Source organism: Stegostoma tigrinum, chromosome 38 (genome assembly GCF_030684315.1).
Source record: "Stegostoma tigrinum isolate sSteTig4 chromosome 38, sSteTig4.hap1, whole genome shotgun sequence".
In the NCBI taxonomy this organism is placed as follows: domain Eukaryota; kingdom Metazoa; phylum Chordata; class Chondrichthyes; order Orectolobiformes; family Stegostomatidae; genus Stegostoma; species Stegostoma tigrinum.
Genome location: NC_081391.1, coordinates 4,634,266 through 4,659,923, shown reverse-complemented (window position 1 = coordinate 4,659,923; position 25,658 = coordinate 4,634,266). Strand labels below are relative to the sequence as shown.

Genomic DNA, 25,658 nt, shown 5'->3' with positions numbered 1-25,658 from the left:
GTAAAGAGACCCAGGAGAGAGTGCTGATGGAGCCTGAGCCCCTGAGATTGTTGAATAGCATTGAGATTCTTGCTCCCTGTGTGTGAGATGAGAGTGGGGTCTGCTGAGAGGATGAACAAACTAACCATAGCACAATCATACTAGAAGCCATTTGAAGCAGGGAGTGGCTGGGGGAGAAGAAAAGAGAAATGTACCAGTATTTGGGGTAGTACAGTCAGGGGAACAGACACTGTTCTGTGTGGCCAGGATTGAAAGTCTCGAAGGCTGTATTGCCTGCCTGGTGCGTGGATTCAGGATATCTCATCTGGGCTGCAGGTGTACTTGGGAGCATGAGTGGAAAAATCCAGTTGCTATGGTCCAATTTACGTAGCAACAATACAGGGTAGAAAGAGGTAGTCAAGTAGATGAGTAGCTAGGGGCTAATTTAAAAAGCAGAGCCGAAAAGGTAGTAGTCTCTGGATTACTACCTCAGCCACAAGTTAACTGGCAGAGGATCAACAAGATTAAAGAGGTAAACGCATGGATCAAAAATTGATGTGGGAGAAATTGGTTTGAGTTCATGGCACACTGATACAGTACAGGCAAAGGAAGGAACTGTTCCAATGGGATAGGTTCATCGTGAATCATGCCGAGAAATTAAATGTGGAGCAGGATTCAGTGCATGGAAAAAGTTAAAGTGGGAGGGCTCAGCAGATGCTATTAAAGTTTCCAGAACAAGTAATAGGACAGGCAGTATGGAAAGGGTCAGGAATTTAACTTCAGGCAATGCATGCAGTATTCAAAGCAATGTGAATGAGCTTGTAGCACAGATTGAAATTGGCAAGTACGATGTTGTGGGTATCAAACAGAGGTGGCTGCAAGGGGATCAGTGCTGGGAACTAAATATCCAAGGGTCTCATCAAAAGAACAGGCAGATGGGCACGGTTGCCCTGTTAGTAAGAAATGAAATTAAATTGATGGCAAGAAGTGAAATAATTGGAAGGCATCAGAATTGAGGATAGAACTGAGGAAACGAAAAGGAAAAGAAGACCTTGACAGGAGCAATGTATAGACCTCCTAGCAGTGACTACAATCCCTACAGTGTGGAAGCAGGTCATTTGGTCATTCAGTCCACACCAACCATCTGAAGAGCATCCCATCTAGACTGAGCCGCCTACCCTATCCCTGTAACCCTGCATTTTCTGTGGCCAATCTGCCTAGCGTGCACATCTGTGGACTACGAGAGGAAACTGGAGCACCTGGAGGAAACCTATACAAACGCGGGGAGAATGTGCAAACCCCACACAGATAGTCGCCCGAGGCTGTAATCAAACCTGGGTCACTGGTGCTGTGAGGCAGCAGTGATAACCACTGAGCCACCGTACCACCCTAATGTCGTCAGGATGTGGGGAAGAAAATAAATCAGGAAATAGAAGTCATGTAAGAAAGATACAATTACAATAATCACCAGGGACTTCAACATGCAAGCGGACTGGGAAAATCAGATTGTCAGCTGATGACAAGAGAAGGAATTTGTGGAATGTCTATGAGATTTATTTTTGGAACACACACTTCTGGATCTGGTGATATGTAATGAAACAGACTTGATAAATACAAAGACATGAGGGAGCAGTTGGCTGGAGTTGATTTGTAGGGGACCCTAGAAGGGAAGACAGTGGAGGAACAATGACAGGAATTTCCGGTGGTAATTTGGGAGGCATGGCAGATATTCATCGCAAGGAAGAAAAAAAACCTACTAAGGCGAGGATGAGGCAACCATAGCTGACAAGTGGAGTCAGGGCAGCACAACAGCAAAAAGAAAGGCATACAATGTGATGAAGATTAATGGGAAGCCATAGAATTGGGATGGCTTTAAAATCCAGCAGAGCACAATTAAAAAAGCAATAAATGGACAGAAGATGAAATATGATGGTAAGCCAACTAGCTAGTAATATAAAAAAATTGTAGGAGTTTTCTTAAATATATAAAAGCTCAGAGAGAGGCAAGAGTGGACATTGGACGCTGGAAAATGAGGCTGGAGAAGTAGTAATGGGGAACAAAGAAATGGCAGAGGAATTGAATAGGTATTTTGCATCAATTTTCACAACAAAAGACACCAACAGCATACCGGAATTTTAAACAGTCGGGGGCAGAGGTCAGTGAGGTAGCCATCACTAAGGAGAAAATGAGACAACAAGGTGTAGAGCTGGATGAACACAGCAGGCCAAGGAGCATCATAGGAGCAGGAAGGCTGACATTTCGGGCCTAGACCCTTCTTCTTAGAAAGTGCTGGGGAAGCTGAAAGGTCTGAATGTGGATAAATCACCCGGACGAGATGGACTACATCCAAGAATTCTGGAAGAGATTTTACAGACATTGGTGGTGATCTTTCATGAATCACCGGAGTCAGGGAAGGTCCCAGAGGACTGGAAAATGGCTAATGGGCACCCCTGTTTAAGAAGGAGGGAGGTAGAAGACTGGAAACAATAGGCTGATTAGCCTGACCTCGATCATTGGTAAGATTTTAGAGTCTGTTATCAAGGAAGAGATTGTACAGTACTTAGAAGTGCATGGTAAAATAGGGCTCAGTCAGCACAACATCACCAAAGGGAGGTCATGCCCGAAAAATCTGTTAGAATTCTTTGAGAACATAGCGAGCAAGTTAGACAAAGGGGAACCAGTAAACATGCTCAATTTCGAGTTCCAGGAGGCCTCTGAAAAGGTGCTGCACAGGAGACTGCTAAATAAGATTAGGGGCAAGGCACTGGCATGAGTAGAGGATTGGCTGTCTGGCAGAGGGCAGAGAGTGGGGATAAAACTGTCTCATTCAGGATGGCAGCTGGTGACCTGTGGAGTTCCAAATGACCACAGCTATTCATGTTATACATGACAGTTCCGAATGAAGGAATGGACAGCATTGTTGCTAAGTTTGCAAATGACACAAAGGGTGGGACAGGTCATGTTGAGGATGCAGGGAGGCTGCAGAAGGACTTGGACAAGTTAGGACAGTGGGAGATGAAATACAATGTGGGCAAGGGTGAGGCTATGCTCATTGATAGGAAGAATACAGACACAGACTATTTTCTAACACACTTTGAAAATCTGAAGCACAAAAAGACTTGAGAGGATTTTCTTAGGTTAACTAACATGCAGGTTCAGTTGGCAGTTAGGAAGGCAAATGCAATGTTACACATTCATTTCAAAAGAGCTAGAATACAAGGGCAGAAATGTACTGCTGAGGCTACATAAGGCATTTGGAATGTAGTGGGAAATTTTGCCCTGCATCTAAGGAAGATTTGCTGGCAGTGGAGGGAGTTCAAAGGAGGATTACGAAACGGGATTCTGGAGTTGAAGGGATTGACATATGAGAAGTAGTTGAGAACTCTGGATCTGTACTCAACAGAGTTTAGAAGGTTGAGTGGAGATCTGATTGAAACTTACAGAATAAGAGAAATCTGGATAGAGTGTAAGTGGAGAAGATGTTTCCACTGGTAAGAAAGACTAGGACCAAAGCACAGCCTCTGGATAAAAGGACGATCCTCTAGAACTGAGATGAGGAGGAATTTGTTAAGCCAGGGAGTGGTGAATTTGTGTCAATCATTGCTGCAGAAGGCTGTGAAGACTAAGTCATTGAGTGTTTTGAAGACAGAGATAGATGGGTTTGTGATCAGTAAGGGGATTAAAGGTTACAGAGAGAAGGCGGGGTGTTGAGAAATATACCGGCCATGATCAAATAGCAGAGCAGATGTGCTGGGCGAATGGGCTAAATCTGTTCCTACATCTAATGGTCTTATCTCCATCCTCCTATAATGCATCAGAAACATGGACCATGCAAAGTAAGTACCTCAAATCCCTAGAAAATTATCATGAGCGCTGCCTTCACAAATTCCTGCAAATCGTCTGGCAAGATAGGCATACCAACATGAGCATTCTGTTCCAGGTCAATATCCCAATACTGAGGCAGTATGACCACACATGACCAGCTGCCATGGGTAGGCAGCATTGGTCACAGGCCCAACACAAACAGTGCTCTACTCTTCAATCTGTAAAGGTAAGAAATCACTAGGAAGGCAGAGGGTAAGGACACCCTGGAAGCCTCCATAAACAAATGTAACATGTCCACTGACACTTTGGAATTGGAGACTTTGGGCATCATGGTGGCACAGTGGTTAGCACTGCTACCTCACAGCACCAGGGGCCTAGGCTCAATTCCAGCCTCAGATGTCCGTCTGCATGGAGTTTGCACATTCTCCCTGTGTCAGCGTGGGTTTCCTCCAGGTGCTCCGGTTTCCTCCCACTGTCCAAAGATGTGCAGGTTAGGTGGACTGGCCATGCTAAATTTCCCGTAGTGTTCAGGGAGGTGTAGATTAGGTGGGTTATAGGGGGATGGGTCTGGACGGGATGCTCCGAGGTTCGGTGTGGACTTGTTGGGCCACAGGGCCTGTTTCCACACTGTTGGGGTTCTATGATTGCCTGCCCTAGAATGCACAAACTGGAGAAGATGCATCTGCAAAGGCGTCAACCACTTTGAGCGAGGCCAAGTAGAGCACACAGAGACCAAGTGCAAACAGCAGGAAGAGCTACAGCATCCTACCCACCCGCCTCATCAAACACCATATGCTCCACTTGCGGCAGAATCTGCAGCTCAAGGAGCAGATTATTTAGCCAATACAGAACACATCCCCACCCCAAAGTGGAAGCAAGTCATCCTCAACCCTGAAGGACTGTCCAAGGGATAGAAGATAGATGCAATTGCAACACAATCTCATCTTAGTCACACTCAACAAGTTATTCACAACTTGGAGGGCAATTTGTCACTGCAAGTGGCAAAGTAGGTGGAGAAGGCCATCAACAAGGCACATGGCATGCTTGCCTCCAACAGCCAAGGCAATGAGTTTCAAATTGGCAGGTAATGTTGCAGCTTTGTAGAACTTTAGTTCGGCTGCATTTGGAATATGGTTCAATTCTGGATGCCACATTACCAGAAGGATTTAGAGACGGTACTGAAAAGATTTACCAGGATCTTGCCTAGCATGGAGGGCATTAGCTATGAGGAGAGATTGGAGAAATTTGGGTTATTCTCACTGGACCACAGAGGGTTGAGGGACGACCTGATAGAGGTCTACAAGATTATTCGACAGGCATGGACACAGTGGACAGTCAGAAGTTTTTTTCCCATGATGAAAGAGTTAGTCATTAGGGGGCTTAGGTTTAAAGTTCAAGGGGCAAAGTTTAAAAGTGATGTACAAGGCAAGGTTTTTACGCAGAGGGTGGTGGATGCCTGGAACTTGCTGCTGGGAGTGGTAGTGAAGCAGACACAATAGTGACTATTAAAGGGTATCTTGACAAATAATGAATAGGGTGGGAATAGAGGGATTCGGTCCCTGGAAGTGTCGGGGGATTTAGTTGTGACAGGCAACATGTCAGTGCAGGCTTGGAGGGCTGAAGGGCCTGTTCCTGTGCTGTAATTTTCTTTTTCATTGTCTAACTTCAGCTTGATCTATTTTAAGATTATTGATCCGGTGATCTTTCAACCAGGAATTCAAATCTTCCACTGAGCTCAAGAAAAATAACGCTAATGCTCCAGTGTGGTGGTGCTGTGCTACAACAGGTATGCCTTAGAAGAGGCAGAAACTAAGTCTCTATCTGCTCCCACAGGTGGATCAAAGATTCCACTATGCCAGAAGAGCATGAGTATTATCCCCAGTGTTCTGGTCAATAGTTATGCCTCTCTGAAGAATGTCAAATTAGATGATCTATCAATGATCGCATTGCTGTTTGGGTGAGCTTGCTGTGTGCAAATTGCTCCTGTATTTCATCACAGTGACTAAACTTCAAAAGGACATAACTGGCAATAATGTGCTGTGACATGTTCTGCAGCTGTGAAAGTGTTAACATAAATGCAAGTCCCTTTCTTCCCGTCCCAAGATGCTTTACAATGCAATCCATTGTGAAACAAGGCTGATGAATTAATTAATTTGGAAGCAACAATCTGAGAAGACTGTTCCTTTTCAAGACGGAATGTGAAATATCGCAGTGGCGCGGCGGTGGGGGGGGGGGGGGGTGTGTGTGTGTGTGTGTGTGTGTGTGTGTGTGTGTGTGTGTGTGTGCAGATGGTGCCTTTGCAAAGAAGGTTTTTATCAAAGCAGTGGCAACTGAACCTAAAACAGTGTGACCACTGTGACAACTGGAGAAGCTACAGCATAGGACTAAATGCTAAACAACAGAAGCAGCAGAAGATGTGACAGACAGGGAGAAACAATCTCATAACTAGTGGGTCAGACCTAATCTCTGTAGTCCTACCACATCCAGTCATGAATGGCAGTCGACAATCAATCACTAACTGGAGGAAGAAGCTTCACAAATACTCCCATCCTCGATGATCAGACAGCTCAGATAAGCATGAAGCATTTGTAACCATTTTTAGCTGGAAGCACTGTTCCTGATGTCTTCAGCATCACAGACGCCTGTCTTTTGTAAATTTGATTCACGCCATGTGATACCAACAAAGTCAGCATAAGCAAAACCTACAGACTTGGATAACAAAAAATGCTGGAGATCACAGCTGTAACTTTCACATTGTCCATTTCCGACACTTTCCTTCCTTTCCTTGACCTCTTTTTTGACTCCGTTTCAGGGAATAAACTGTCCACTGCCATCCACGACAAAGCCACTGACTCTCATCGCTACCTTTACTACAGCTTGTCGCATCCTACATACCATTCTCCCAGTTCCTTCGTCCATGTCCCATCTGTTCGGATGATGCCACCCTCCAAAACAGTGCTGCTGACATTGCTTCCTTCCTTCATAACCATGGTTTCCCTCTCACTAGTTGACAGGACCCTCAATCGCATCTGACCTATCACCCATGCTCTCACCCTTGCCCCTTTCCATCACTCACAGCAGCGAGATGCAGTTCCACTTGTCCTCATTGTTCATTGTACCAGCCTCTACATTCAAAGGATCATTCTCTGCCATTTCAGACAACTCTAGCAGAATGCCACCACCAAATGCATCCTCCCCTCGTGGGCCCAGTATACATTTTGCAACCATCGTTCCCTCCAGGACAGCCTAGTCCAGTCCTCAACCACCAACACCACCCTCCTTTCTCACAGCACTTTCCCATCTAATTGCAGAAGGTGCAACACTTGCTCCTTCACCTCCTCCCTGCTCACCATCTGAAGGACTAAACAGGCTTTGCAGGTGAAGCAGCATTTCACTTGTATCTACTCCAATCTTGTGTTTTATATTCACTACATCCAATGTGGCCTATTCAACATCAGAGAAACCAAATGCAGACTGGGTGACTGCTTTGCAGAACATTTCCAGTCTGTACGCAAGCATGACCCAACCTTCCAGTTACCAGTCATTTTAAGACAGCATCTTGCCCACGTGTGCACTTGTCTGTCCTTGGCATGCTGCAGTGCTTCAGTCAATTGCAGCACAAACTGGAGGAACAACATTTCATCTTCAGATTAGGCATTTTACACTCTTCTGGACATAATATTGAGTTCAACACCTTCAAATTGTGAACACACTCCTATTTCCTTCCTTTAGCTTTACATGTTACATTCTCTATTACCCTGTCCGAACTACCCTCCCCCCACGCAGTAGGACTATCTGTTCTTTCGAGTCTGGCAGTTAGACACACCATTGTTCTGACATTGTCAGATTCCGATTAGTTAATCTGAACTATAAACATCTTTCCTCCCTTCGCACTCTATACCCCACCACTTTTGCACCCACCCCTCCCCCAGCTGTAGCGTAAGTACTGCCCCCTCCACACTTCACTCAGCTCTGATGAAGTCATCTTGACTGGAAATGTTACTCGCTCTCTCCTCCGGATGCTGCCTGATCCGCGGTGATCTCCAGCATTTTCAATACAGATTCCAGCATCTGCAATAATTTGCTCCTAAACGTGGACAACATCTGGCTGAACATTTACCCCAACAATTTACAAAGCTGAATGAAAACAAAATATGCTGGATGCTGGAAATAAGAAGAAAACCTAGCAGTCTGTTAGCATCCGTGGAGAGACTAACAGTTAACATATGTAGTCCAGTAAGACTTCTTCAGATTTGTCTAGGTATGTCTGGTCCACAAAGAGGAAGTCAAATCTGATCCAGCCAATTACAGCTCCAGCCATTTACAATTATGAATAGGGGTCTTGTGACTCATTGGTAATGTCTGTGGGCCAGAGGAACTAGGTTCAAATGCCATCTACTCCAGATATGTGTCATAGCATGTCTCCACTGGCTGCTTCGAAATATCTACATTCATCAACAAAGTCATAGATTGGGTCAGCAGCAGTACTATCAAGCAATATTTACTCAGCAATGGCCTGCTCACTGATACTCAGTTTTATCATGGCCACTTGACACCTGGCTTCAATACAGCCTTGATCAAAACATGTACAAAAGATCTGAACTCCAGAAGTGAGGTGATAGCAACTGCCCTTGTCACCATGGTTGCATCATTCCCTACCAACAATCCTATTTCCCAGTATTGAACCCCCCCCACCACTGTTCCATTTCCTCACCACTACTCCTGTTCCCCTGTCACCATTTAGACTGGCTACATCAATGATTTTTTTTTCACAGGATATCATGCATGGCCGAGGTTTGTGCTCTACTCAGTGAACCCTTCTGTTTTTCTCGGAATTTCTGTAATGTCTTTCATCTTGACACCAACTCTGGCCCCCTGCATATTCCCGCCATTTACAATTGGGCCCTCAGCTGCCTGGCCCTAAGCTGTTGAATTCTCTTACTAGCCTCCCTCTCCTCCAATATGATATGCCTTGAGACCTATCTCCTTTCTAAGTTTTTGGTCACCTGTCCAAAAATTTCCCACTTAATGGTAACGTTCTTATTTAGCAATTTGAGACATTTTGTTACACGCATGGCACTATATAAATGCAGCCTGTGGTAGATTAGTGTAATAAACTATGTGAACCCTGTGATTCAGTTCCAGCCTTCAATTTACTCCTAGTCATTGAGCTATAAAGGAAGCCTAGCATCTAAAACACTGAGCGGGGTTGCATGCTGAACTTCTGTGCCGACATTGGAATTAAAACGATCTTGAGCCAAGAACAGGCCACTGTAGTGCAAGACAAGGCAGTAATACAGTCACTGAGCATAAATAGTGGTGTAGCAATAATGAGAACCACAGGAATTTTTGTAACTATTGATGAGAGCTGTCATGGTCTCTACCTTTCATTTCCAGATTAATGAATAAAACTGGAAGATTTTAAACAAGATCGGCAGGGTCAGGGATCAGTGTGTTCGTTCAATAGCAACACTTAAGAATAGGAATAAAGGCAGAATCAGTTCAACTATATGGCGTCTCAAGGGTGTAAGGTGAGACTGGATGGCCTTTACTTTAATGTCAGGAGTATTAGAGGTAAGACAGATGAGTTATGGGCATGGATTGACTCATGGAACTGTGATGTTATTGCCAGCACAGAGACATGGCTCAGGGAGGGACAAGATTGCCAAATTCACATTCTGGGGTACAGGATCTTCAAGAAGAACAGGGAGGATGCAGGAGTGGAGGTGGTATCGTATTATTAGTTAGGGAGGCGGTTACTGCAGAAAGGACTGGTTATCTTGGAAGGGGCATCAAATGAGGCTTTGTGAGTAGAATTTAGGAATCAAAACAGGGCAGTCACACTGCTGGGAGTGTATTATAAAATCAGTCCGTGGGCAACTGAGAAGCAGATGTGTTATCCATTCACTAAGGAGCGTAAAAGTAATAACAGGGTGATTATTTTAGAGGATTTCAAACACCCCGATATCAATTGGGATAATTATAGTGTAAAGGGTTTGGAGGGGGCAGATTTCTTGAAATGTAATCAGGAAAGCTCTTCATGTCAGCACGAATATGGTCCTACAAGAAACGGGTTGCAGTGCGCAACCTAAATCTGAGGAATGAAGCTGGACTGATGTTCAAAGTGACAGCAGGGAGCATTTTGGTGGTCACAACCACAACACTATATGTTTTACATCTCGATGGAAAAGCTGAAAGGTGGTCTGTAAAGGGCAGCCTTTATTGATATAAAGCAGGATCTAGCAAAAAAAAATGCTGGGAACAGCTGCTTGAAGGTATTACTTATAGCAGAGCAATGGAAGGTGTTCAAAAAGCTGCTGGGGAAGTACAGGACCAACATGTTACTTTTAGGGTGAAACGTAGGAGCAGCCAGCCCAGAGAACCATGCATGTCTAGGAATATTCATGATTGAAAAGGAAAAGCGAGACATACAACAGGCACAAATACAGCAAATACAGTGGCCTTATTGGAGTACAGGAAATGCAGGCGGGTACTCAAGAAAACCATTAAGGGGATCAAAGAGGAGAAACAAGAAAATACTAGCAGGTAAGATTAGGGAGAATCCCAAGATATTCCACAAGTGTATCGGGGGAGAAGAATAACCAGGGACAGAGTGCGGCCTAGGACTGAGGTAGCATCAGTGTGTCAAGCCAGAGGACATTGGTAGAGTGTTAAGTGAGTATGTCATAACTGCCTTTATTTGGGAGAAACATAATGCAAGTACAGAATTCGAGAAGATGAGCTATAAGGTTCTTGAGCAGATTCAGAAAGAGTGTGGGAAGGTACTGAATCCCTACACTGTGGAAACAGGCCCTTTGGCCCAACAAGTCCACACTGACCCTTGGTGCATCCCACACAGACCCATCCCCATTTTACCCACCTAATATACAGACCCTGAAATCTACGGGCAATTTAACTTAACCAATACACCTAACCTGTGCATCTTTGGACTGTGGGAGGAAACTGAAGCACCCGGAGGAAACTCACGCAGACACAGGGAGAATGTGCAAACTCCACACAGACAGTCGCCCGAAGGTGGAATTGAACCCGGGTCCCTGGCACTGTGAGGCAGCAGTGCCAGCCACTGAGCCACCGTGCAGATTTTAAAATGGAAGAATCCCTAGGTCTAGATGGGTTGTACTCTATGCTGCTGTGGGAGACGAGGGAAGAAATTACTGGGGCCCCGACTTAAATTTTTAAATTGTCTGGCCGCAGTGGGGGACAGCTAATGTGGTTCCACTTTACAGGAAGGGTGAAGAGATAGGGAATTACAGAGCAGTGAGTCCAACATCAGTAGTAGGGAAATTATTGGAGAAAGTTAATCTCTATTTAGACAGGCAAGGTTTTATCAGGGTTCGTCAGCCTGGCTTTGTCATCAGGAAGTCATGCTTAACGAATCTGATGGAAATTTTTGAGGCGGTAGCCAAGTGTTTGGATGAGGGTTGGGCATTTGATGTAGTTTATACAGATTTCAGCAAGGTCCCAAACAGGAAAGAAGGTAAAAGCTCAGGGATCCAGGGCAATTTGGCAAGATGGATCCTAATTTGGCTTAGTGACAGGAGAGAGAGGGTTGTGATAGAAAGTAGTTTGTGTGACTGGAGCCCGGGGCAGAGGAGATTCACCAGGATGTTGTCTGGGATGGAGCATTTCAGCTATGGAGGCAGGCTGGATAAACTCAGCTTATTTTCTATGGAGCAGAAAAAGTTGAGGAGGGAACTGATGGAGGTACATAAGATCGTGAAGGGCATGGACAGGGTGAACAGAAAGCCAAAGCAGAAAAGTTCAGCAGGTCAGGTAGCATCTGTGAAGAGAATCAGAGTTAACATTTTGAGACCCGAGACCCAGATCTGAAACATTAACTCTGATTTTTTTTTCACAGATGCTGCCAGACCTGCTGAACTTTTGTGTTTTGGCTTTTCCAGCAACATCTGTTTTTGTTCCTGATTTACAGCATCGACAGTTCTATCAGTTTTTATTTTGAACAGAAGGCAGTTGTTCCCTTTAGTTGGAAGGTTAAAAACAAGGGGGCATAATATTAAAGCAAAAGACAGGAGGTTGAGAGAAGATTTGAGGAAAACCTTTTCACCCCAAGTTTGGCGGTGTTCTGATAAAGCACTGCCTGGGAGTGACTGAGCCAGCAAACCTCACAGCCTTTAAAAAGTACTCAGATGAACATTTCAAATATCATAACAAGGTGTAGCTAGTAGCATATTTTTGGTAGTAAAGACATGATGGGCCAAAGGGCCTCTCCTGTACTGTATGATTCCACGTTGGTGGGATTTCAATCCAGAATATGAGCACTGACCAATGGATTATAGGTAAAGTGATGTTAACATTACTGTTACATTTTAAGTTAGGCTGAATCACAGCATCTAATCCTGTCAGGAGGAGGTTGAAGAATCAATGGGCAGAAGGCCCTCCTCAGAGAAACGTAAAGCTGGGACATCCCGTGCTGAATGACCACTAACATAAGTCTTACCTGGAAATCAGATATAATTCCTAATTCTCAATGCAGAAAAAATTCAGACCCTCTCCAAATATCCTCAAACCTCCCATGGGGTTACTCTGTGTGATTTGAACTCTGCACAATTTGCCTGCATTTCAATTCCAGTCCAGACTATTCCAACACGTCATTAATCTGTTTAAAATGAATTACTACAGGAATTTCATGTCAACACATGATCTAGTCTGCTAAAGTTAGCAGCGAGAGTTAACTGTTGCTTCACTACAAGTTAAATATTAGTCTCATCCCCCTAACTGCCTGGATCACAACTCCCTGGTCACAAGCCTCTTAACCAGAAAATATAAGGGACTATAAATATAAGGAAGTCATTTAAGGAAAAGCTAAATAACTGCACAAGGGAGAAAGGAATAGAGAGATGAAGAAGGTGCATCCTGTGGAACAGAAACACGGCTTCTTGTTGCTGGGCCAATGGTCATTTTTGTGCTGTAACATCATAGAGTCTTAGAAGTCTACAGCACAGAATAAGGTCCTTTGGCCCATCAGGCCTGCACCAGTCAAAAGTAACGATCTAACTATTCTCATCCCATTTTCCAGCACTTAGCCCACAGCCTTCACTGTCTTGGCATCACAAATGCATCTAAATACTGCTTAAATGTTAAGAGGGTTTCTGTCCACACCAACCCTACAGGCAGTGAGGTCTAGATTCCCACCAGCCTCTTGGTGAAAAATGAATTTCCGCACATTCCCTCTAAACCTCCTGCCACTTTCCTTAAATCTGTGCCCTTGGTCATTGATCCCTCTGTGAAGGAGGAAAAGTTTCTTCCTCCCTATCCTACCTGTGACCCTCATAATTTTATACATCTTAGTTATGTCCCTGATCAGATTGCCCTGCAAGCAATCCAAATCTGTCCAATCTCTCTTCAGAAATAAAACTCTCCAGCCCAGGCAACATCCTAGTAAATCTCCCCTACACTCTCCAGTGCAATCATGTCGCTCTTATAAATTGGATTCCAGAACTGCACAAAATATTTTGGCCGTGGCCTAACCAACTTTTTATACAGGACCAGCATAACCTCCCTATGCCTCGGCTAATAAAGACAAATCTCCCATGTGCCTTCTGAAACTGTTTATCTACCCATTGTGCTATCTTAAGGGACCAGTGGGCACACACATCAAGATCCCTCTGCTTCCAAGGATTCTACTATTCATCGAGTATTCCCTTGTTTTTCCTGCCCAAGTGCATCACTTCAAACTTATATGGATTGAATTCCATTTGCCATCGATCAATCCATCTACATCCTTCTGTGATATAAAGTTATCTCTGCACTATTTACCAGCCCACCAATTTTCATATCATTTACAAACTTACTGATCAATCCTCCTACATTCAAGTCTAAATCATTTACATGTACCACAAACAGCAAGGACACTGAGCTCTGTAGAACCCCACTGGAGATAGCTTCCAGTCACAAACACCCCTTGACGATCACCCTCCGTTTCCTGCCACTCAGCCAACTCTGGATCCAAATTGTAAACTTCATTGGACCCCAAGGGCTCATACCTTCTCTATCAGTCTTCCATGCAGGAGGTTATCAAAAACCTTGCTGAACTCTAAGTAGGCATGATCAAATGCAACATTGTCATCTTTATCTTTGAAAATTCACTCAAGTCAGTCAGGTGTGACCTCCTTTAAAACTCTGCTGACGACTGTGATTAATCCCTGTTCTCCATAAGCAGACCAATTCTATCCCTCAGAATTGCTTCCAACAGTTTCCCTACAACCGAGGTTAGACTGACTGGCCTATAGTTTTCATGGTTCTCTCTTGCTCACTACTTGAATAACAGTACCATATGCATGTCCTCCAGTCTTCTGACACCTCTCCTGCGGCCGGTGAAGAATTGATAATTATTGCTAGTGTTCCAGCTATTTCCTTTCGAACTCAGTCAATAGCTACAGCTGCATTTCATCCAATCAAAATCAAGGTACCGTGATCATCAGGAGTAGAACAAGAGCTGGGGAAAAACCAACCCATAAAGTGTTCCATCTTTCAACCTTCTAACACACAGACACACGGTCATGGACACGGACACACACAAACACACACAGAGTCAGAAAGAGAGCAGACATAGAGTGTGAAAGAGAACATGCATGCACACAGTCAGAAAGAGAATACACATGCGATCAGAAAGACAGCACGCAAGGGAGTTAGGAAGAGAAAGTGTAATCTGAAAGAGAAAACATAAGTCAGAAATGGAACAAACATACACACAGTCAAAAAGAAGGGACGCAGTTAGGAAAGAGACCATACAATCAGAAAGAGAACAGGCAGTCAGAAAATGAACACAGCCAAAAAGGAAATATAGAATCAAAGAGAAAAACACACAGTCAGAAACAGAACATGCAGGTGGAATATGAATTTGCACATCAGTCAGAATGAAAATACACACATGCAGACTGACAAAGAATGCACAGTTGAAAGAGAACACTCATCCAGTATAAGAAAGACAACATTCAGCTGGAAAGAGAACACAGTCAGAAAGGAAACATGCACATGCAATCACAAAAAAACATGGCCATGCAGTCAGAACAAAAACACACAGATGCAGACTGTCAGAGAACATGCAGTTAGAAAGCAAACAGTCATACAATGTAAGGGAACAGTCAGAAAGTGAACATTCACACAGTCGCAAAAGAACATGCACGCACAGTTAGAAAGAAAATACACTCATGCAGGCAGAGAACTTGTCGTCTGAAATGCACACATGGTCAGAAAGAGAAAATTCACATAAAGGGAGAAAGAAAATATGTATTCAGACAGGAAACATACATTCAGCAGTCACACTAGAGCATGCACACACAATCAGAAACAAAATACATATATGAAGACAGACAGAACAGTCAGAAACATGTACACATACAGTCTGAAAGAAAACGTGCACACACAGTTAGAAAGAGATACGAAGTCAGAAAAAAAACATATAGACAAGCAGTTAGAATGAGAACAAGAAGAAAGAGTTAGAAACTGAGTATGTATTCACAGAGAGCATGCAATCAGAAAGAAAATACGTACTCTAAAAGAAAGCCCAGACAAGCAATTATAAAAGAACATGAACATGCAGTCAGAAAGACAATACACATGCAGACATGAACATACACTCAGAGTAGGGAATACGCAGTCGGATAGAGAACATGCAGGCACACTCGGAAAGAAAACACACAAGTCAGAAATTAAAGAAACACTGAGTCGAAAGGAGAGGACCAAATCACAGATAGAACAGGCACACGCACAAACACAAAAGAAGGCACATAGCCAGAAATTAAATACACACATGCAGTCAGGGGCACACATTTCAAATATAGACAGACACCTTCAGAAAAAGAACACACATTCAAGAAGGGAACATGCATACACATAAAGAATATTACACAGAGTTAGTAAAAAGAACATGCATACACACAGAACATGCAGTCAGAATAGAACATGCAGTTAGACAGAAAACATACAGACATCCAGTCAGAAAGTGAACACACACATGTAGGAAAATGAAATCAGAAAGCGAACGTGTTGTCAGAAACAGAATATGAACTCAGTCAACAGGAGAACAAGTTCAGAAGGAGAACACAAACGTAGTCAGAAAGGGAACACACAATCAAAATACGACACACAATCAGAAGGAGAACATGTTGTCAGAGAGAGGACATGCATGCAGGTAGTCAGAAAGGAGACAAACAGCCAGAAAGACAACATGCAGTCAGAAAGCAAGCACATGTTTGGAAAGACAACATGCTTGCACAGTCAGGAAGAGAATACAGTCAGGAAGAGAAAGCACAATCAAAAAGAAAACATGCAGTCAGCAAGAGAACACAGTTAGAAAGACAACACACAGTCAGAAAGAGAAGCCACTGTCGGAAAGAAAACACTCAGTCAGAAAGAGAGCTGAGGTTTTGAAAGGGAACACAGTTACTATGTTTATGATTCCCAACCAGAAAAGAAACATGCAATCAAATGGGGAACAGGCAGTCAGAAAGGGAACATGCAGTGAGAAAGAGTACATGCTTTCCATGTTTATACATTTCCCAAACTGAACAGAAACACAGTCAAAAAGAGTACATAATCAGAAAGAAAACACAGTCAGAAGGGAACATAAGTGAGAAAGTGAACATACACAGCAGTCGGCAACAGAACAGGCAGCCAAAATGAAGCATGCAGTAAGATAGCACACAATCAAAAAGTTAAAAAATGCAGTCAAAAAGGGTTTATACAGTAAAGAGAACGTGCAGTCAGAAAAAAACCACGCAATCAGAAAAGTACCAGAAACACAATCAGAAAGAGAACATGCAGATGCAATCAGAAAACAAGTATATAAACAGACAGAAAGTGGACAATCAGACACAAAGTAACAAAAGAGAACAAACAGACACAGTCAGAAAGAGAACAGGCAGTCAGAAAGTGAACATGTGGTCACAGTCAGAAATTAAAAACACACTCAATCAGAAAAAGAACACAAAATCAGAAATCGAACATGAACACACACAGTCACAAAAAAAATGCACACGCAATCAGAAATTAAATACAGACAGACAGGCAGAACATGCATTTCGAGAGGAAAGTGGACATCCACTCAGAAAGCGAACATATGTCAGATACAGGACACCCAATGAGTAGAAAAACATGTTCAGAAAGGGATGCACACATGATGTCAGAAAGAGGACACATAGACAGAAAGAGAAAACACAATCAGGAAGGAACACATAGCCAGAAAGAGAACAAAACAGGACACATAGTCAGAAAGAGAAAACACAATCAGAAAGAAAACACACAGCCAGAAAGAGAACATACCATCAGAAAGCGAACATGCAGTGGGATAGAGAACACAGTCAGAAAGAGAAAACGCGTGGTTAGACAGGGAATATGCAGACTGAAAGAGGCAAAAAATGAACACGCAGTCAGAAAGAGACACACAGATACACTTGGAAAGGGAACACAGTCAGAAGTTAAAAGCATACACACTCAGTCAGAAAGACAGCACAACGTCAGAGATAGAATATGCACACAAACCATCACAAAAGAACATACACATGCAGTGACCAATTAAATACATGCAAGCAGACAGAGGATATCCATTTAGAATACACACTCACATTCAGAATGACAGTATGCACATGCAATCCCCAGAAGAACATTTACACACAAGCAGACACAAACACAGCCAGAAAAATAACATACATACACACAGAACGCATACACAGAGTCAGAAAGTGAGCACACAATCAGAACCTGAACATGCAGTTAGACAGATAATGTGAAATCAGAAATTATCACAATAAAATGTACATGCAGTCAGAAAGAAAATTTACACATACATAATACACAACCAGAAAGTGAACACGCAGTGTGAAGGACAGCACATAGTTAGAAAGAAAATGTGCAATGAGAAAAAGAATACACAAATAGGAAGAGAACACACTGTCAGAAAGAGAACGCTTGGTCAGAAAGAAAACACGTACACAGAGTTAGAAAGGGAACATGGAGTCAGAAAGGAAACAATAGTCACAAAAAAAATGTGGTAACAAAGAAAACACACACAATCTGATGGAAAAAGAACACACAGTCAGGAAGAGAATATGTGGTCAGAAAATGAACAGGCACATGCAGTCAGAAAGAGAACATGAAGTTAGAGAGAGATAATGACTAATCAGATAAAGAACAAACAGTAAGAAAGAAAATACTCAATCAGAAAGAACATGTAGCCAGAAAGGTAATCCGCAGTCATAAAGAAAATAAAGAAAGAAAGGATTCACGCAGCCAGAAGAACAGAGAACACACAGTCAGAAAGAGAACACGCAGCCAGGATGAGAACTTGCAGACAGGAAAACATGCAGTCAGAATGTGAACACACAGTCAGGATGAGAGCATGCAGACAGAAGGAGAATCCACAGTCAGAAAGAGAAGCTGTAGTCCGAAAGAGAATGCACAGTTAGAAAGAGAATGCAGTCAGAAAGAGAATACACATAAAGAGTCAGAATAATAACACAGAAGCAGCTGGAGAACCCACAGTCAGTAAGAGAACAAGCATACATGCAGCTAACAAGAGAACACACAAGCGCAGAGACTACACTCTCACTGAAAGAGAATGCGCAGTCAAAAGACTAAACACAATCCAAGAATGAACATGCAGGCATGACATGAACATACAGTTTGAAAGAGCAAGTGTAGATAGAAAGAAAACATGTATGAGAAAAGGAACAAGCAGTCAAAAAGAGAACATGCAGATGAAAGTGAATGCGCAGTCAGAAAAAATAATATGTAGACAAAAAGAGAACATGCTGTCACAGAGAAAACACACATTCTCAAAAATAACCATCAGTCAGAACATCAAAATGTAGTCAGAAACATAACATACAGCCAGAATGACACCCCACAGTAGAACAGAGTCAGAAAGAGAACATGCGGTTAGAAATGGAACATATAGCCAGAAAGTGAATACAACGTGTAAAAGAGAACATACAGGCAAACAGAACACTCTTTTGGAATGACAACGTCAGACAGAAAGAGAAAATGTCATCACAATCAGAAGAGGCAGTGAACAATCAAAAAAATCTAAACACCAACACAAGATCAAAAAGGGAACAGCCTGCTGGAAAAAGAACACTCAGTTAGAAAGGGATCACACACAAACATAGTCAGCAGTAAAATTTGCACATATGCAGTGAGAATGATAACATTAATTTTGAAACAGAATATGCCATCAGGAAGATAACATGCAGCTCTGACAGAGCACAGATAGTCAGAAAGAGAACAAGACAGTCAGAAAGAGAACAGTCAGAAAGTGCATACATGGTCAGAATAAGAACATGCAGAAACAAACAGGATACACAAACAACGAACAGACAAACAGAGAGAGAACATAGAATGAACACAGTCAGAATCAGAACTCATTGTCAGGAAGAGAATATGCAATCAGAAAGAAAATATGATACAGTCTGAAAAATAACACTGAAGTAGTTAGAGTTGAAGCAGTCAGAAGCTGCACACACTTTCAGAAACAGAAAATACAAAGAGACAGCATAGAGGGAAACAAAACACATAGTCAGAAGCAGAATTTAGAATCAGAAAGAGAACACATAGTCAAAATGAGAACATGAGGTCAGGATGAGAATGCGAGGTCAGAATGAAAAAAACAGTCACAATGAGAACACACTGACAGAGAAGAACACGCAGACAGAAAGAGAAGTAGTAGTCAGAGAAGGAACATGCAATCAAAAAGGGAACATGCAGGCAAAAGAGAATGCACAGTCAGAAAGAGAATATGCATAAACAGAGCCAGGAAAATATCACTGATGCAGGTCAAGAACCTGCAGTCAGAAACAGAACTGGCATACATGCAGTTAGCAAGAGAAGATGCAGTCAGAGAGTCTACATGCACACAAAAAGAGAACACGCAGTCCAAAAGACCATACAGATTTACAAAAATAGCACAGTCAAAAAGAGAACATGTTGTCTGAAAGTGAGCACACAGTAAGAAGGAGAACACAGAAACAAGGTGAAAACACAGTCAAGATCTGAACACACAAGATGCAAACACACAGTCAAAACCAAAGAGATAATGGGGACTGCAGATGCTGGAGAATTCCAAGATAATAAAATGTGAGGCTGGATGAACACAGCAGGCCAAGCAGCATCTCAGGAGCACAAAAGCTGACGTTTCGGGCCTAGACCCTTCATCAGAGAGGGGGATGGGGAGAGGGAACTGGAATAAATAGGGAGAGAGGGGGAGGCGGACCGAAGATGGAGAGTAAAGAAGATAGGTAGAGACAGTATAGGTGGGGAGGTAGGGAGGGGATAGGTCAGTCCAGGGAAGACGGACAGGTCAAGGAGGTGGGATGAGGTTAGTAGGTAGATGGGGGTGCGGCTTGGGGTGGGAGGAAGGGATGGGTGAGAGGAAGAACCGGTTAGGGAGGCAGAGACAGGTTGGACTGGTTTTGGGATGCAGTGGGTGGGGGGGAAGAGCTGGGCTAGTTGTGTGGTGCAGTGGGGGGAGGGGACGAACTGGGCTGGTTTATGGATGCAGTAGGGGAAGGGGAGATTTTGAAACTGGTGAAGTCCACATTGATACCATATGGCTGCAGGGTTCCCAGGCGGAATATGAGTTGCTGTTCCTGCAACCTTCGGGTGGCATCATTGTGGCAGTGCAGGTGGCCCATGATGGACATGTCATCAAGAAAATGGGAGAGGGAGTGGAAATGGTTTGCGACTGGGAGGTGCAGTTGTTTGTTGCGAACTGAGCGGAGGTGTTCTGCAAAGCGGTCCCCAAGCCTCCGCTTGGTTTCCCCAATGTAGAGGAAGCCACACCGGGTACAGTGGATGCAGTATACCACATTGGCAGATGTGCAGGTGAACCTCTGCTTAATATGGAATGTCATCTTGGGGCCTGGGATAGGAGTGAGGGAGGAGGTGTGGGGGCAAGTATAGCATTTCCTGCGGTTGCAGGGGAAGGTGCCGGGTGTGGTGGGGTTGGAGGGCAGTGTGGAGCGAACGAGGGAGTCACGGAGAGAGTGGTCTCTCCGGAAAGCAGACAGGGGAGGGGATGGAAAAATGTCTTGGGTGGTGGGGTCGGATTGTAAATGGCGGAAGTGTCGGAGGATGATGTGTTGTATCCGGAGGTTGGTAGGGTGGTGTGTGAGAACGAGGGGGATCCTCTTTGGGTGGTTGTGGCGGGGGCGAGGTGTGAGGGATGTGTTGTGGGAAATACGGGAGGCGCGGTCAAGGGCGTTCTCGATCACTGTGGGGGGAAAGTTGCGGTCCTTAAAGAACTTGGACATCTGGGATGTGCGGGAGTGGAATGTCTTATCGTGGGAGAAAACCAAACATGCTCATGAAGGTGAACTTGTAATCAAAAAGAGACCACGCAATCGGAAAGAGAAGACGCCATCAGAAAGAGAACACACTGTTAGATTGAGGACACGCAGTTAGGATGAGAACATGCAGTTTAAAAAGGAACATGTAGTAGAAAGAGAATGCACCATCAGAAAGAGAACATGCAAAAGCACAGTTAGAAAGAGATCAAGTGCAAAAGGACACACAGAAACAGTCATGACGAGATGGTACAGTTGGGAAAAGAACATGTTGATTGAAAGAGAACACATTGTCAAAGAGAAAATACATATTCACAAAAATAACATGCAATCAGAACAGCAACATGCAGTCAGAAGGAGAACACAGTCAGAGAGGTAACACAACATCAGAAAGAGAACAGCATAAACAAAGTCTGAACAATAACAGTGAAGCAGTTACAGAATATGCTGTCAGAAAGTTTCAAAACACACTGTCAGAAAGAAAACGCACAGAAAGAGAAAATGCAGAAAGGGACAACAGAGAGAAAGCAAACACATAGTCAGAATGAGAACACACAGTTTCAGAAAGAGAAAACACAGACAGAAGGAGAACACACGACCGAAATAAGTAGTCAGAGAAAGGACATGCAGTCAAAAAGGGAACATGCAGATGAAAGTGAATATGTGCAGTTAGAAAGAGAACACACCTAAACTGAGTCAGAAAAATATCACAGAAGCAGTTGGAGACTACACAATCTGAAAGAGCACAGGCACACATGAGGTTCACAAGAGAAGACACAGTCACAGAGACTACATAAACACAGAAGGAGGACATGCTGGCAGAAGGAGGACATGCTGGCAGAAAGAGAACACACAAGCAGAAAGAGAACACACAAGCAGAAAGAGAACATGCAATTGCAATTACAAAGAGAACACACAGTGGCCAAGAAACCACACATTCACAAAAATAACATTTAGTCAGAAAGAGAACATGGAGTCAGAATGCCACACCACAGTCAGAATGCAAACATACAATCAGAGAGGGAATATACAGCCAGAAAGCGAGCACACCGTTAGAAAAAGAGCACGCAATCAGAAGGAGAACACTGAGTCATAAAGAGATTCACAAAAATAACATACAGTCAGAAACAGAACATGTATCGGATTGAGAATACATTGTCTGAATGAAAACATGCGGTCAGGATGAGAACACACTGTCAGAATGAGAATACACTTTCCGAAAGAGAACACACTTTCAGAAAAAGAATACAAGCAGATAGAAAACACGCAAAGAGAAAACAGGAACAGTATTCATTTGAAAAGAGAACATGCAGTCAGAATGAGAAGATTTGGTTAGAAAATGAACATGCATCAACAAAAACACGCAGGCAGACACAGAACATGCAAACAGAAAGAGAACACACATAAGCCCAGTCAGAAAAACAATACTTTAGCAGCTAGACAGCACACAGTCATGAGGGGCAACATGCACTGAGAAAAAGAATACACAGTCTGAAAGACCATACAGTGTAAAAGTGAACACACAGACAGAAAAAGACCACAGTATCAGAAAAAGACAGTCAGAAAGAGAACACACAAAAGCACAGACAGAAAGTAATATAGTCATAAAGAGAACACATACAAAGATAATCAGAAAGAAAGCACAGCCAGAAAGAGAACACACAGTTAGAACACACAACCAGAAAGAGATGATGGAGTCGACAAAAGAACATACAGTCAGTAACAGATCACACTGATAGGCAGAGATCACAGTCAGAAAGAGAATATGCAGACAGAGATAGGACAGAGATAGACATAGAGAAAACACAGACAGTGCGTGCACACAGTCAGAAACAGAACCCACTGTCAGAAGAAGACGGAAAAAGAATGGGCTCATGCAGTCAGAAAAGTAATAAACACAGTTAGAAAGAGAATGTGCAATTATAGAATATGTAAACAGAAAGAGAACACATAGTCACAAAGAGAACACAGGATCACAAAAAAAACACATCAGAATGTCAGCACAGTGAGAAAATGAACGCAGTCAGAAAGCACGCATACAGTTAGAAAAATAACTCAGTCAGATTGTGAACATATAGTCAGAATGTAAACGTGCAGCCATGATGAGAACAAGCAAACAGAAGGACAACACACACTCAAAAGGAGAACATGCAGTCACTAAAAGATCACACAGACAGAAAGGGTACACGCTGTCACAGGCAGATCACACATTCACAAAAATAACATGTAATCAGAAACAGAACTTGCAGCCAGAATGACACATCCCATCAGAATGAGAACATTCAGCGAGGAAAGTGAACACACAGTCAGAAAGAGAACAGGCAGTTCATCATTCATAAAAATAACATTCAGTCAGAACAACAATATGCTGTCTGAAAGAGAGCCTCGAGTACAAATGAGACACCACAGTTGGAATGCAAACACAGAGAGAAGGAGAACACAATCAGATTGAGACCATATAGTTACAATGAGAACGTGTAGATTCAAGGAGAACACGCAGATAGAAAGAGAACAAAGTGACAGAAAAAGAATATGTAGCTAGAGAAGGAAAGTACAATCAAAAACAGAACACGGAGATGAAAGAGAATGCATAATCAGAAACCAAATACACAGAAACAGTCAGAAAGAGAATGTGCAGTCAGAAAAAGAGTACTTGGACAGAAAGAGAACATGCTGTCACAGAGAGAACACACTTTCACAAAATTAACATGCAGTCAAAACAGAACACGCGGCCAGAATGATATTCCAGTTGAAATAGAACATACAGTTAGAAAGGGAAGATGCAGTCAGAAATGGAACACACAGGCAAAATACAGACAGGTATTTGGAATGACAGTCTCAATCAAAAAAAAGAAAATGCCATCACAATGTGAGCAGGCAGTCAGGCTGTGAATATGCAGAGAGAAACAAAACATGCAAGATAATGCACTAGTGCAGTCCAAAGCGTACACAAAGTCAAAAAAGGGAACAGGCAGTCCAGAACACAACACTCAGTTACAAAGGGAGCACACACAAATATAGAAAGCAGTAAAAATATGCAGTCAAAATGATACATACACTTAAAAACAGAACAAGCCGCAAGTAAGAGAACATGCAGTCAGAAGGGAACACGCAGTCAGAATGAAAACGCAGTCAGAAAGAGAACAGTCATACATGCACTAAGCAAGAGAACATGCAGCCATGGAGACAACATGCACACAGAAAGAGAACAGGCAGCCTGAAAGACCATGTATAGTTCAAAAGTGAGCACACTGGCAAAAAAATGCACAGTCAGAAAGAGAGGAGATAGTCTGAATGAAAACAGAGGTTAGAAAAAGAACACACAAAAGTGTAGACAGAAAGTAAATCAGTCAAAAAGAGCACAGCTGCAAACAGGCCCAGAAAGAGAACATGCAGAAAGAGAGCACACATAAACACTGTCAGGAACACAACAGTGAAGCAGCTAGAGAACACACAGTCAGAAAGTGAACAAACATACATGCGCTTAGAAAGAGAACACACAGTCACAGAGCTGACACACACAGAGAAGGAGAACAGACAGTCTGCACAAAAACAGATGGTTAGAAAAAGAACACACAAAAGCGCAGGCAGAAAGTAAATCTGTTAAAGAGAGAACAAGAGCATAAGTAGTCAGAAAGGAAACACCCACACAGTCAGTCAGAAAGAAAATGCATCGTCAGAAAGAGAAAATAAAAGTAGAATGAGGACATGCAAAGAGAAAAATAATACACAATTAGAAAGGAAACATGCAGACAGAAGGGGAACACGCTATCAGAAAGATCATACACAGTGCAAAAGTGAACACACTGGCAGATAAAGAACACAATGACTGAAAAAGAACACATTGTCAGAAAGACAGAGTGAGAATAGGCAGTCACAATGAGAACAGTCAAAAAGAAAAGGCAGTCAAAAAGAAAACAGATAATCAGAAAGAGAAAAACAAAAGCACAAGTTAAAACAAACTAAAAGAGAATAAGTGCATATATAGTTGGAAAGTGAAATGCGAAAGTGCAATCAGAAAGACTGTGATTGATCTGAAAGTGTACATGCTGGAAGAAAGAGAACATACAGTCAGAAAGAGAACACAGTCAGAAAAAGGGCACAGTCAAAATATGAACACACCACCAGATTGAGAACATGCGCAGTTAGAATGAGAACATGCAGACAGAAACAGAACACACATATGGAAAGCAAACAGGCATACACGCCGTTAGCAAGTGAACATGTGGGCATGGAGTTACCACACATACAGAAAAAGAATATACAGTCCAGAAGACCACACACAGTTCCACAACTGTACAAGTTGCAAGGGTGATAATATCCGGTAGAAACAGCACACGCTATTAGAAAGAGAGCACTCCATCAGACAGAGGACACACAGTTAGGATGAAACATGCAGTTAGAATCAGTAAACGCTGACAGAAAGAGACCACACTCAGAACGAGAACACATTCAGAACAAGAGCCCGCAGTCAAAATGAGATCATGCAATCCTAAAGAGAACATGCAGTCTGAAAGAGAACATTAAGTCAGA

At 42.9% G+C, this 25,658-nt stretch overlaps 1 protein-coding gene across 6 annotated transcripts in view; it reads right to left on the bottom strand.

The window, feature by feature from the left end:
• triobpb (TRIO and F-actin binding protein b) overlaps positions 1 to 25,658 on the bottom strand; it is a 285,020-nt gene that overhangs the window by 103,877 nt on the left and 155,485 nt on the right. The window lies entirely within an intron of this gene.